This window comes from Lycorma delicatula, chromosome 6, assembly GCF_047948215.1.
Source record: "Lycorma delicatula isolate Av1 chromosome 6, ASM4794821v1, whole genome shotgun sequence".
NCBI lineage: Eukaryota > Metazoa > Arthropoda > Insecta > Hemiptera > Fulgoridae > Lycorma > Lycorma delicatula.
The window spans coordinates 7678321-7694340 of record NC_134460.1 but is presented as its reverse complement, the minus strand read 5'-3'; the positions used below and the strand labels follow the sequence as shown (position 1 = coordinate 7694340).

The window sequence follows — 16020 nt, the reverse complement described above, 5'->3', positions numbered from 1 at the left end:
ATGAATGAAAGAAACGAAAGAACCTGTAAGTTGAGTTTGAAATGAATATATATCAATAATTTGAATAGGTGTATTAAGATATATATATAAAACCATAATGGTTGTAGGAAACCTGACATATTTATTGATTATGTTATCATAATATTAAAAAATATAATGTTTATTAAAATATAGTAATTTAAATAATAGTCAACTATATTTTTTGTTTTATTTACCAAAGTTAAGTTGTCCTTGATTTTTTTTTCATTAACATCTCCAAACTTTTTTTATTAACTTCTCAGCCATTTCATATGTTGTTTAAGTAAATTTTTAAGTACAGAATTAAGAACAAATGACTAATAATTTTAACAAAAAAAAGTGGAAAATGTATTATTAACGCTGTTAAGCTGTGGGTGTTTTGTGCCTACTGAAAAATTACAGTTGCTGGAGATGTTAAGTTTTACAAAAAAGCTTCTCAAATTCAAACAAAGTTTCAATTTGATAAACCACCAGACAATGTTTGATGAAGGAGCCTTATAAAAACTGCAACAGAAAGCAGCACTTGTTTAAATTAATAGCAACTTTCATTATTTTAGAATTTTTTTTTTTTAATTTTTATTATTCAATAATGGAATTATTTCCATCATAGCTGAGGATGCGGGATCCTGCAAAAGTACTTTCATGGAAAAATTAAGGTAAGATATGTCTAATCTCAATATTCTTTTAATGATCTGATAAATAATCTAAATAAAATGTAATTTATGAAGTCATTTTTAATAATAATAATAATTTTTGATGTTGTAGGTTCTCCATGGCGTGATAAAATTTCCCTTGCAATACTTGAATTACAAGAAAAGAGTGAGATTCAGATGCTTTATATAAGTGGTGGAAGAATCCTGGTGATACTTGCACCAGAAATGAAAAAGGAAAAGAATCTAAAGCAAATGCTTTAGGAGTTGATAATATTGGTATAGTTAATTGAATATTTGTTATTATATTATTCTCAATAAAAAAAATCAATCAATTTTCAGAAATATATATATATATATATATATATATAAAAATGTGTGTGTGTGTGTGTGTGTGTGTGTGTGTGTGTGTGTGTGTGTGTGTGTGTTAATATTACATATATAATATTCACATGTTTTTTTTATCGTTTTATCAAAATTTATTTCAACTAAATAAATGACTTAGTAAATAGTTATTCATCAAACTTAGTAATATCCACTGCACTGAATGTTTATAAATTCATGCAGCCCTAAAATGGTATGGAACTAACTAGTAATGTAATTACATGATTCTAGGTAAGGTTTCTGTTATATAAATGAAGATCAAAACAAGTACGTCTTATGATATATCACACTTAAATCTGATTAGTAGTCTCGTAGTATTAGAACAAACATTAATATTCATAGCACATACCTTTTGTACAACATTATTTGATGATTCAGTCTTATTAAGAATTTCAGAATGAATCCACAGTTAACTTTCTTCCTTGTACAACTATCCACAAAATATCTCAGTAAACATTTTTCAATATTGCTCATAAAGCTACAAAGCAGCTGAAGTTATGTTTATATCAGATTCTAGTAGCATATGAACTTAAAATAAATTGGCAGTTACTAAAGGCAGTTTTAGATCTTTCATTTGTAATAATGTTTATGTTTTGGGCAATGTATTTTATTCAGATGAAGCATGGTTTCAGTCCAAATACAAAACAACTGATTAAGACTTTTTGAGAGTCCCATTATTTTTCAGAAAAAAAACTTATGTAAACTTTGTAAATCATTATGTACTGTACAATTTCTTGGTAACGAGTAGTCAGAACAATTTTTTTCACAGAAATATTAATTGTTGAACATTATCAAGAATTGAATCCTTCAATCTCTGTAAGTGTCTTGTAGAGTCTACTGCTTCATATTCCATGAATCTCTTACCCTCACATTATTATTATAGGAATCATGAAAGGCAGTGTTTTTAAGAAGAGTCCTCATCCAAAGGATGAATTGAAAAATAAATATTGTAATTCACAACTAAACTTCAGAAAATCTATATAAAGTTTCATCAAGCATACAAACAAATTAATACCTGTATTAATGCTCACAGTAAACACTGTATGTTGAGTGATCTAAGGAAATAGTTTAATATTTAATTTATATTTTACTGTGTAATAGAATTGATCTTTTACCAGCAAATGAATTGTTTTAAACTTGGGTGGCTTAATTTTATGAAGACTGTATATAGTTATGACAATTTTGTCAAGTAAAAAAAAAAATGTAGTTTTGAACAAAATAATTATTGTATAATTTTTACTTGATGTTGTAATTGGAGATGTTATCTATTACATAACTAGAAACTACTTTGTAATTTTTTTAATGCTTAATCAATTTATGTAGTCAACATTTTTTCCTAATAAATCCTTGTTTATGAAATTAATGATTTGGCATGTTTTAAGCCTGTTTTAATTTGAGAAAAATGTCTTTGCGTGTAATGTATTTTTAAAAGATAGGTTGTGGATTCAAGAGAAAAATTGTTACATTTGTTCCAAATACCCTCTTTATTTTAATTAAACAACAATATTCACTTTTAATTGAGAGTTAAAATATTTTTTTTTTTAAAAACCAGTATACATCCAATTAAAATATACAAAGATGAGAGAGCAAGTTACTGTCAAAAGGCCTAGATTTGATTCAAAGCTTGAAAATAACAAATTTTCATCATTCATTCTATAATTAATAATTCATTCTACTTTTTGTATAAGAACAGAAATTTTGTTTCATAACTTTTATGTTGAAATTCTATTTTTAATAAAAAAATTCTAAGAAAACATACTAAAACAGAAGCAGTAAAATAAATTTGATGGACAATAAAAAAAAAAGCTGAGTTAGTAGTGAAGTTGTAATCCCCACTTTGAATTTTTTTTGTTTTTTACCCCCATCATGTACCACCATGTTTATGGTGTCATATAATCATTCATTATTATCACCTGTTAATCATTCATTATTAATGGCATAAATATTTTTAACGCAAGAGAAAACAAAGAGTGGCGCAAGAAGTACTATATTACCTACAAGCATTGATCTGAACTGCTACTTACCAAATTAAATCATAATGTTTCAATTCCTGATAACTGATCATCGCTAATATCATCACAGCTAATATTTAAATCATAATTCTCACCTAAATCACTATCTTCAGTATCTCCATTTACGTTAATAACATTTCAATGGCATTAAAGGTTCCAGAAACAAGATATTTCTATTTTCTTGACATAGGTCACACCTTGATTTTCATTAGACATTGGTAATAAATTTGCTCGTTCTTCAATTAATGCAATAGCATCATCTAATTTTAAATTAACTTTTTTTTTTCATGACATACTCTTTTAAAACTGCCAAAAATGTTTCATTCAGATTTAATTCTGGAGAATGAAGAGGTAAGCTCAAACTTTGTGACTTTTCTTGGCTAAAACTGTATCGATCTTAAATAATGTAACACACAACTTTGCAGTTGTTATAAACTGTTCAGTTCTGGTTTCAACATTATACTTGTAAATGACACGTTATTTTGCGTAAGCTAATCAATTATGACTGCTTTTCACGTGTTCAAATTCAGAGTGCAATTTAGATATATGTTATGGTATGAAGCATTATCTCAGATGATGAATGAGTTAGAGGGAATATTAGGAATTAATTGTTTAATTAATGTTCATAATTAACATAATTCATATCATCATGGTAATCTCCTGTTATGTGTGAGATTTAAATATAAGAAGCGGGTTTTTGACAAAACCATTTTCAGAACCAGCATGAAAAATGCAAGAACGCTTGCCCTTAGAAATTTGAACACCAAGGTTGTGGTCAGAGCTATCATTCCACAATATTTTTTTTTGTTATAACTGACATGTAGGATTCATCCGTGTAAACTATAGGTCTATTTCAGTTATAGTACTCTATAATAGCTCTTAAGTAATGTACTCTCAGATCCCAATTTTCTAATTTTTCTACTAAATTTTTACCATTTAAACCAAGTCTTTAATAATGTGCCATAAAGACCACAGACTTCCTTTAAAATTGATTTTCTCTTTTGCGACTGGTAATAGAGATTGAACAATAATGAGTTCACCAGTTCACCTTTATCAGTGTAAAAATTATAAATCGTTTCACGAATGACAGTTTTATCAAAGTTATTCACGGACATTTTGATTTATTATTTTTTTTTTTAGTAGTTGGGATTAGTTTTTGCTTCATTTAAAATCTTTGAATCCTACTGAATGAAATTCTTGTAGCTTGTGCGACATGTTACTGAACTTAAGAAGATCCAGTGCCTCTTCTGTCATAATATTAAAAACATTAAACATGACCTCTCTTGTCTGGTTGTGGATAAGTAATCTTTTTCTTGTATACCCCACTACTTTCACCTTCCATGACAAAGCTCTAATCTTTTAAAGCTAATATAATACATTCACACAGACACAGTAATAAGCACATTACAATAGTGAAGAAGCAACTGAACGAATGCATACCCCCACCTCTGAAAATGTGTTTTGTCTATGGAAACGCTTCAAGGACAAACTTGTTGTTGCTGTATTCAAAATCTGTAAATGCTATGAACATATTTTTGTATTTTTAACTTGCCTTCCAAACTTAATTTGAGAACTAAGATTACTCCTTGTATTCTGTTTTTTCTGAAAGAGAACTGGTCTTCAACCAACATAACTTCCACTTCTAGTCTAGTTTTATCTTCAATAAGTTGTACTTAACTTGGAAGCACGAAATGTTAAATGTTCAACATTTCTCATTTTTATCAGCTTCTGTTTGCTTTTGCAGAATTAACATAATGCTTTACTGAAATCCAAGAGTATTGCTCCAATCTCAAAAATCTTGAATTCAATGTTAACCAACTAATCCAATATTTTTCTTCAGACAGAATAGTATACTAGATAATACAATAACATCTGTTACATATAAGATAAGAAGAATTTTGTACATTTAGACACAACCAAACAAAAACATATAAAGTAGAAAAAAAATAAAAATGTAAATAATTTAAATAGAATGTAAAAAACACAATATGATGACTTCAATAGTACCCATGCTTGAACGATTGTATGTGTGCTTTCGCGCATATATGCACGTGCACATATGGAGGATATTCAATAATTAAAGAGACAGATTGATGTAGCAATGAAACAGTTTGTAGGAGGAGTTTTGTACTTTCATGACTTTAGGTTGGCATCGCTGCGATGAGCTGAGAACAGCTGATGGATAAAAATTGTTTTATTTATAACTTCAATATTGCATTTAACGTTGGCATGTCCACTTGAAATTTCCATATAAGTTAAAAAACATTCAGTGATCCATTTTTTTGCTTTCTGAAGGTGAAAAACCAGTCAAAATCTTTTCTCGAATGATTTTACAGTATGGTGAAAGTTGTATCAACTGCGGAAATGTTTATAGGTGGGTAGAACAGTTCAAAAATGGTTGAACCTTAGTGACTGACGAGCATCATCCTGGTCGGCCAGTTGAAGTGTCAACTCGTTCGCTTGAAACCCGCATTGATGATTATTCGTCATGACCGACGTATTACAGTTGAACATATAACAAAAACAGTTGCAGTAATGTTGGCACAGTTCATAACATTATCAGTAACAAGCTCAAGTACAGCAAAACAAGAGCAAGGTGGGTCCTGAAAGAGTTAACACAACAACACAAGGAAACAAGATTCAAAGTGTGTACAGACTTGAAAGAACGCTATGAAAGGGAAGGTGACCCTTTTCTAAACAAGATTTTAACATATGATGAAACTTGAGTTTACCATTTTGAACCAGAGTCCAAAAGACGAAGTATGGGATGGAAGCACACCAGCTCACCTGTCCGAAAGAAATTCAGAATCCAAGCATCAGCGGAAAAAGTCATGTTGACCGTCTTTTGTGATTATTTGGAAAATCAGTTTACAATAAATAGTGTCTACTACTTAGACATGCTGATGAAGTAAAGCCAGTAATGAGAGAAAAACATCGTGGATCTCAAAGAAAAGGTGTGATATTGGTATACAATAATGCTCACCCTCATACCACCCAGCGGACCCAAGAAACCATTGGAAAAATGGGTTGGTAGATACTGTCATATCCTCCTTACAGTCCAGATTTGGCTTCCTTGGATTTTATTTGTTTGATCCAGTCAAGGAGGCATTACATGGAAAAATGTTCAGCAACAATGAGGAGGTCAAAGAATTTGTGGGAAAGTGGCTCAAACAAAAGACAAAGACGTCTTTGCATCAGGTATAAAAAACTAGTTCATCGTTGGGACAAGTGTATTAATGTTGGTAGGGATTATGTAGAGAAGTAGTAAAAGTCTCATTTTGTAAAAACACACAGTTTTTTCTACATCAATTTGTCTCTTTAATTATTGAATGTCCCTCATATAAATATATATATATATATTACATTTAATCTTATATATTCCACTTAAATTTTCTCCATAATTATTATAATCCCTTAAATATTTTAAAATATGGTTGTTAGGTTTGTATGTTTTCTTATATTTATCTTTATCATAAACATCAATAATCTTTTTCTATGATCTTATTCGTATACATGTATTGTCTGAAATAGTTATTAGTAAGTTCTTTATTATAATTCTACTGAAAAGTAAAACTATTTTGATGTTTGGTTGTTTGTTTTTTATAAATTCTTTCGACAATTCAATTATCAAAGCCATTGGAAACTGCTATTTATTTTATTGTATTTATTTTGTTTTTGAGTTTATCTGGGTTATTTTTGTGTATTGAACACTGAAAATGAAATTTTTATATGTGCCAGTTTTTTGTGAACATAGATGATTAGATTCTTTTTGTGTAGCGGTGTGATTTATGGTTGGTTTCCTGTAAATGGCTGTTTCTATAATACTGTTTCTGTTTATTTCAATTTCAATGTCCAAAATTGTATTTTCCTGTTAATTTCCATTTCAAAGTAAATTTTAAGTTATTATTATATTTATTAAGTACATTTAAAATAGTGATATGTTCACCATTTGTAAATAGATTGAATGTGACCAATATATCCTCCACATAACTAATCTAGAATAATATTCTTGTTCAAAATATCAGCAACTACTATGTTTGCTAAATGTTGTAAGAAAATTTCATTTGGTATTTTGGAGTGATAAAATACTCAAAACTTCTATTGTTATACAATTCTGATGGTATCTAGGTTTATTGGCATAGGTTGGATGTTAATTCTTATTGTAAGTAATAAGTATGATATTATTTCATTTACTTTAGCTATAGGTAACACATTGCCTTTATGTTACTTATTTTTTAAATTTTTTTATTCATTTAATACAATTAAAATAACAAAATAGAAACTCCCATTTAGGTTTTTCTCAGGAGTATCTAATTTCTCTTCACCTTTAAAAGAGCTAGATATAATAGAAACTTTAATAATGTTACTGGTTTTTAAGTACAATTAACAATTTAGTTGATATAAGAATTTTTTTGTCAGGATCCCACACCTTCAGTCATGATTGAATTCATTTAATTAAATTGTACTTAAATAAAGATATTAAAAAAATTAAAAATATACTATATTATTACAATAAACCATGTACATGATGCAATGTTTGTTACATAATTATGTAAAGTCTAATTAAATAAATTCAATCATGACTGAGGATGCGGAATCCTGTGAAAGTACTATCGTAAAATCAAGGTAAGATTTGTTTTATCTCTATGATCTGTACTAGGTGGTTTATGTTAATAAGATCAAAAATATAATTTAACAGTACAGAGAAATAATATGAATCTCAAAAAGATATATGTATATATATATATTTCAATAATAATATATACATATACATATTAAGTATTAGACAAATGTGGTAGTAATTGGTATGTGTATATTATATATTATACATGGCTCTATCAGGATATTGAAAGACTGAAAATTGAAAATGTTTATATAATTACAATTTATTAGTGTAAGAAAATAAATAACATAAGACAAATCATTAATAATGACAATGAAATTAAGAATAAAACAATATTCTAAGACAGTGATTACATTCAAAACAGAATGTATAGTAATTGTCAAGATTTATTTACAGGTCGTTAAATATAATTCAGTCCCATTGACAAAAGACATTAGTATGATCATTAGTCGTAACACTTTTAACTACTAATCTTGTATTGACTACAATAGCACAACAGATAAGACAAGTTTAAAGTTCTTTCACTGTAAATACCTTTGCTATTCACAAACAAAACTACCCTAACAGTTTATGAATAAGATTTAGTACATTATCTCTTTCACTTATAGTCTAACAGTAACTCAGGGAACCATTTCTTTTTTTTAGTGAACTGGAATTACTTGTGACATCACCTTAATCACGTAGAACTTTGTACACACTAAAAATTTGCTCCTTCACTAACCTCCTCGCAAAATACTCTCTCGCAGACTGACATCTTGCAGAAGTCACACACAGACTTGATTCTCTTCTCGCAGATATGTGGTTAATTGAAACCCAACCACCAAATAACACTGGTATCCATGATCTATTACTCAAATCTGAATAAAAGAAACTACCTTAATTAGAATTTGAACCTGGGAACTCTCGACTTCAGAATCAGCTGAGTTACAATGACAAATTTTACCTCTAAACCAACCAGGCAGATTGTTCCACCTCGCAGATATGAATGTCGTATCAGAGGTAATTCCTCTAGAACTTTTCTCTACATAAGATATCTCACACTCTAATAAAGGACTTCCATAGACTACTCGTTCCATTTCTTGTTTTACAATTATGCCTAGATTCCTTTTAAAATTTTTCTATCTATTACTCATTGCTTCATTCATTCTAAAATAATGAAATAATTGATTAATTCAAGTTCTTTAAAATATAATTTACAATTATTTAGATCTAAACAATACTGAGAATTGCATGAAAAAAACATAAAAATTATTAGCCTGCAATAAAGTGCTTTCATCACCAACAAGCTCCTAGTTTTTAATTTTATAGCTACATACATAAATATACTGGTAAGATGAATTTATTTGTCAATCAAAATTTCTTTGAACACATTAAAGACTAACATAAATTAAAATTCAAAACGATCTAATTTCATAAAATCTATTTTTTACAAATACAAAATAACAAACATAAAAATGATGAACCATCACTCTTAATGTACCAAACAATTTTTTAAGATTTTAAAACACTAAGAGATTTTTTTTTTAAACTATTATCCTGGCTATAATTAATTTGCATTTTTAAACCCAGATCTGAAAATAAAACTTGATACTCAGTCTACTGTTACATGCAAAAATGATCAGGGATAACATTTTTTCTTTTCTTTTAATATTTTTTTTTTTTTTTTTTTTTTACATTAAATATTTTTGATTGTATAGTAGTGATTAGTGATCCTTATAATCAGTTTTCAAGAACATAATATTTCATAATACATATCAATTTGACAAATTCTGATGTTAACAGATCTGAAAGTATTTTTCCTTTATGCAGCACTTTGCACCTACTTACACACATTAATCCTAAGTTGAGTTTAAGGCCTAAGCATTAGGAACTAGAAATAAATTTGAATAGGAAATCCAATTATAAAATACCTTGGCAAGGAAAAATAAATTTTTTCTCTGTTATTTTTCTTTTGAATTTATTTAAATTGCACAAATTTTATAATTTTAATTTTGATTCCAGACGTGTCTCATGATTAGTTTATTCTTTGATTTTAATTTAAATTGCAAAAGCCTACTAAAATGTATCATCATGTGTATTATGGTTTTGTTTTTTTTTTATTTTGATTGCTTTATTAAATAATCATGATATTGATATCAGTTTTTAATAAAAACAGCCACAATTCTGAGAAGCTCAACATTTCCAGTAACCTATCCCAACTCAACTTTATTACATACCTAGTAATTAACCTAGTAATTATATTGCTTAGTATTTAACTAATAATTATTGGATTTACTATATTAACTGTACAACCTTATTTTCTTTGCAGGAGGAGTTTTTGTTGTACTTCTTTGTGGTTTAGCTATAGCAGTCATTGTTGCAATATTTGAATTCTGCTACAATTCAAAACGAATCACAAAAATGGAAAGGGTAAGATAACAAATTAAAATTATACATTGTCAGAGGTATATCTAGCACTTGAAAACAATACTTATATAATGATCACAAAAATATAATGAAAAAATTAATAATGTACACATTCCACATAACATTTTGCATCCATAAATATAACTAATTTCTACACTGTCAAGAAACTACCAGCATACAACATTAATGGCTTAAAACATTCAATTTATTATATCTAATAGTGGATTTACTCATTTGTAGTCTCCCTGCTGAAACGTTTTGAAAAACTTCACACAATACACAATGAAAAACATACAAATAAAATATTATCATTATGTTCATGATAACATAAAAGGAAACTAAAACTGTAAACGTTATCAGTCATCAACAAATTATTGTATATTCTTATCTGGATAAATAAAATATAAATTTTAATAAATTTAAACAAATTATATAAATTAATAAATAGTAATTTATATAATTTAATAATTATATAATAATATATACATATATATAATTATAATATATTTATTATATTAAGTTATATTACACAGAGTGAGCAACATAAAATCGAACCCATGATGAAACCGCTACCCAACACTATTTATGAAAGACTCTCACACAACTAGCGCGACTAGTGGATGTATATGTTACTATTGATTGTTGCTGCTGTTTTTCAGTTGGTTACGTGTCAGTGCAGTATATGTTTTGTTGCAGTGTAGTTGTGTTTGTGTAAAATGCCCTATTATATTCGTTCTGGATCATTTGAAGATTCACTTCAAGTATTCTTAGGAAAATTTCCGAATGCCTGTATTCCAACGAAGAGTAGCAAACACAATTTAGTTAAAAAATGGCATACAACAGATTCGGTTTCAAATACAAAACAAAATAGGCAACCTTCTGTTAGGACTCCACAGGCTGTTGCTGATATTGAAATGAGAATTACTGCCAGTCCAAAAAAAATCGCTACGCAAGTTATCCCAACAATTTGGTGTTAAATACACATCTTGTCATAAAATTCTTCATGAATTAAAATTGAAACCATACCGCATTACAACTGGAGACAGACAAACCAAAATGACTTGATTATTGCAACTGGCTTCTCGAAAACATTGTTGTTGAGCAGACAGACCTGATGTCATACTTTATGTCAGAAGAGACATGGTTTCATATATCCGGCCATGTTAATTCGCAGAACACCAGGTATTGGATGGCAAAGAATTCTCATGAGATATTCGAGTGCCCACCTCACAATGAGAAAATTGGTGCAATTGAACTGTGCTCCGAATACAAACATAAAAAGCAAACATGATCAATTGACTTATGCAAAACAAATGTCATTTACAAGCACAATGTTGAAACCAGAACTGTACAGTTTAATAAAACTACAAAGCCACGGGCTACATTATCTAAAATCGTTACTGTTTTAGCCAAGAAGGGTCACAGAGTATTGAAATTACCTCTTCATTCTCTGAAAGTAAATCCGATTAAAAAAAAAATTTTGGCAGTTAAGAGTATGTTGTGAAAAAAATGTTAATTTTAAATTAGGTGATGTTAACTGCATTAATTGAAGAAAGAGCAAATTCATTATTAATGCTAAATAAAAATCGAAGGTACAACCATGTCAAGAAAATAGAAACATCTTGTTTCTGAAAACTAATTGAAAATGTCATTATTAATGTAAATGATGAAAAAAAAAACCTGTATAATTTACGTAACTGTGCATTAACAAATATTGAAATTTAATCATCATTTGCAAACTAAAATCAGTAAAAATTCAGTATTCTTCAATGTGTAATTTACATTTTCCAGTTGAAATGTTCCCATTCTTATTGGATTTTCATTTCTGGGGAATGATAAAGGACAAAATTTTCCAGGCAGTAGGATTTAAAGCTAATTTAATTTTTCTAAATACTAACTATGAGAACCCAATAAGCCATAGGAAAGAAATGCAAACGATTAAATTATCAGCACACCTACACACTAAATGTAAATTGTTTTTTACCATGCCAGAAAGTCAGCCCTCTTGGTCCTGAATGTCTACACATTAACATAGATCTTATTGAGGGATGAGAAATCCAGCAATATCTTTTAACAGTCTTAGACTAATAAAAACTGATCTATTCTAGGTTAAAAGCTTTAAATTACTGCCACCGGTTCAAAATTTATTTTCACAATGCATCTAAGAACTGAAAATATCTCAGTTTAAAAGACTAGTATATTCTTTAAGTTCGCAGATGACATTGTCTTAAATGACTCTTATCAAAACTCCTATTTCCACCTTGCCTATAAATACACCTACCAACTGGATAAAGTTAAGTTAAATGATTTCTTGCATCAATTTTGAAGTTATTCAGACAAAACAACTCTGTCTTTGAAGGATTCTAAAAATGAAATCTTTCATGTCATACAAACAGATTTAATATATAAAATGTTTTTTTTTTTTTTAGCACAACTATGAGTAGTTTAATAGTATAGTTTTATACTGAAGGCAACTTCATTAAGGTGATCTCCTATCCAAGAGCTAACAAATGCAACCAATTTCACATAGAACAGTAAGAATAGCAGGTCATTCAAATGGTTAGTACAGTGTACCTTCATGATACCATTCATTCCCTTTTCATCTGTCAAATGCTCTAGTACATTCTTAATAGGATTTACATTTTTACAGCTATTTTAAAAAACCACTACCTGCACAATGTTGTGAAAACAGGCCTAGTAAACCATACTCATCACATGAACAATGTCATACATAGCAAATCAGCCTACCGTGAAATAAATAATATATTTTACCTCTTTTAGCTTCACATCTTTACTTCCTGAATGAGAAATTAACTAGTTTTCTTATGTTTAGTGAATAAAAAATATTAAAACCATGTTTCAAAGCTTTTTTCAGGTTGACTACTGTTTCAGAGAACCAGCATGGCAGTTTCCCTAGAATTACCACCTGATCTACATTTACACCAAAATAACGATCTTGAAATTCCTAAGGTTCATCAGAACTCTTAACTGTTCTTACTGTGATCTTGATCTACAGCTTCAATCTGTTGTGAAAAAACTGAATTACCATATTTGTAAAATATTTGTGAATCCGGTGATAACAGAAATAAAAAAAAATTTTTAAATTTATTTTTATAGCTATTGTGTACTGAGAGTACAGAATTATCCCAGTAGTTAATATATTAATCCAAATTTTAATAATAGTTAATAACCTACTAATTGTTGAAAATGTATACTTTTTAAAACAGTATGTTATATACGTAAATAGAATGTAAAATAGCAAAACAACAGTATACTTATTTTGTAGACAAAGCAATAGAAAACCAAATTTAGCTGCTAAATATTGAAACTGTGTTCACTCTTTTATTTTGTTTGCATTTCTCTGATGAAATCATAAATGTAAATATGCGATTAATTATTAAACAAAAAATGTTCTGTATTTTTAAGTACCATACAGTTTTATAAAAACAAAATTAAAATTTGTAAATATACATTTTATTGAAAATAGAACTTGTGTTATCATTTTTTATATATTAATATAATGTCACTGTTTATGTTTGTAATATTATTTTTTAATGATTTTTATTTATGGAGATAAATAATGCTTATTCAGATGTCCACTAGGAGCACTATGTAAGAAAAAAAATACAGTAATATATTAATGGTGAAATACACATTATATATATTACTATTTAATATTATAGCCTAAATTTATATTGTTCATAAAAATTAAATTTATTGCCTTAACTCGCCATAATTAAAAATGTCATATAAAAAAAAATATTACTTATTTACAATACCAGCAGCACCTCTAATTTTTTGTGTGAAATAAATTTATTAATAAAACTACAGCATTATCCCACATTCGATTGTTATACTTTTGAACTGGATCCTTGGTAAGAGATCTTTACCTTTATTTGCTGGAGCAACAGTTTATACAAAATAGCATGAAGTTGCTGTTTACTTATATGGATATCAAATTGACAAGATCACTTGATCCTGTCCACATACTATAATTTTTTTTTTTAACAAATTTAGAATTAATTGTGAACAAAAAATTACTCACTTCTATAATAAACTAAGTATCCACTAGTTTGAAGACATTTGGCAAGTCACTTAAATGTAACAAGTAATTAAAATCCCTCATCTTGTACAAGAATATGCAGTTTTATTTAACTATAATTGAACTTTAAAATAGTTTTATCATAGCAGTTTTATTTTTTAAACAAATTAATTAATGATTTGCTAATATGATCTTAGTACACCAGGTTTGTTTAGTAGGATTGATGTTAGAAACGTAACTCATCTACTTTTTACAGATTAATGACATTTATTTTTTATGGCTTTATCTTTCTAACAAATTAAACAGCAAAGTTTTTGACAATACAAACTAAAATTAAAACAATTATAAGATTCAGTTATGGTAAAAACTGACTAATTATTGTTCTTACTTAGATTTCAGTAACTATAATCTGGTTATTTTTATTGGTGCCACCAATTTATTTTTTATTTTAAAAATTGAATTGCAGTAAACTCTTTATGTTTAATTAACAGATAAATTCTCCAACAGTTTAATTTAATTTAATTTCAAAGTGATCCTTTTAAACTACATATGTTTACAGTTGTAATTTTTTTGTAAATTACAATTTTAAACAGGATAGTGGATGAGAGATTATTCGCATTATTCATTAAAAAGAGTGAAACAAGTGAAGGGCTACATCAAATTAAATTAATTTAAGTAAATCAATAATGATGTTAGCATTTGGCTGATTAAGAAAATTATATAAATAGAATTGCTCTTACTTCAAATAACTTATTCAAAATAGTAGGATCAAAACTGAAATCTATAAAAGAATGTAGAAGTTAATATACATAAAATTATAGGTGTAGCAACTATTGTAAATACGAACTAAAAATATTATCATAGAAAAATTTTAAACAGCTATTTTAGATGATATTTTAAAATAATAGAATTCTGGATTAATTTATTTTTATTATGCTTGAGAAGGATACAGTGGCAAACTAATTGTACTGATTCCAAAAAGAAACAAACTCATTATAATAAGTATCCCAAATGTAAGTGTGATTTTATTTTCAGAGATAGGCTCATTTCAAAGCACATCTGACTACATTGAGATACAGATTTTTATTTATGAGGAGCAAAGAAAGGATCTGTTTAAAAGAATAATCCTCACACCCTGGATAAACTGAAAAATAGCATCACTGAATTTGTTAAATATAATTGATCCTTTGGTCCATAAGCATGTATTTTCAAACATGTTGAAATGTGTTCAGGAGAGCATAGAGGAAAATGGTGGCCATATTCAGATTCTTTGTAAATAAAAATTCACTGTTGTTAGTATTATTCCTGTTTCTATTATTATTACTATTATTTGAATACAATTAATTAAATTTTTATAAACACTGGTGTCCAGTTATATAGAGACATCCATTGTATGGTGGGTATCATAAACCTACAGCAGTAAAAGACAAGTCACTCACTAAAATACCATATTTCATTTCCAAAAATAATTACCACCGCATGTTAGGCTTCAAAAGGAAAATCAGTGAAGTGATTTGTCACTAGCTTCTTTACGAAGGTAATATATTGCTGCAGCATGTTAAACTTACCAAAATGCAAGTGATATTTAGCCCTTTACTCATTTCACCACAAAGGATGATCCACCAGAAAAATGAAAGGTGGATTATATGTAGCTTCCATTCAAAATGTTCTTCCATTCATAAAAAAAAAGAATGTGCCAGTATAAGAGCATTAGTGAAACAGGTTCAGTTAGATAACTGAAATTATTGGCAAATTATTGAAATTTATTGGCAAATTTTGAAAGGAAGGTTTGGGAGGTTGTGGATATGAATAAACAGAGCAGAGAGATCATGAGTGAACAACATTTTTGTTTAAAACTTTAACAAAACAGACCCAGTTACATAA

The 16020-nt window shown here is 28.1% G+C and overlaps 1 pseudogene; it reads left to right on the top strand.

Annotated features, from left to right (window-relative positions):
- On the top strand, nucleotides 1-13571 carry LOC142326552 (glutamate receptor ionotropic, kainate 2-like; annotated as a pseudogene).
- The last annotated feature ends 2449 nt before the right edge of the window (nucleotides 13572-16020 follow it).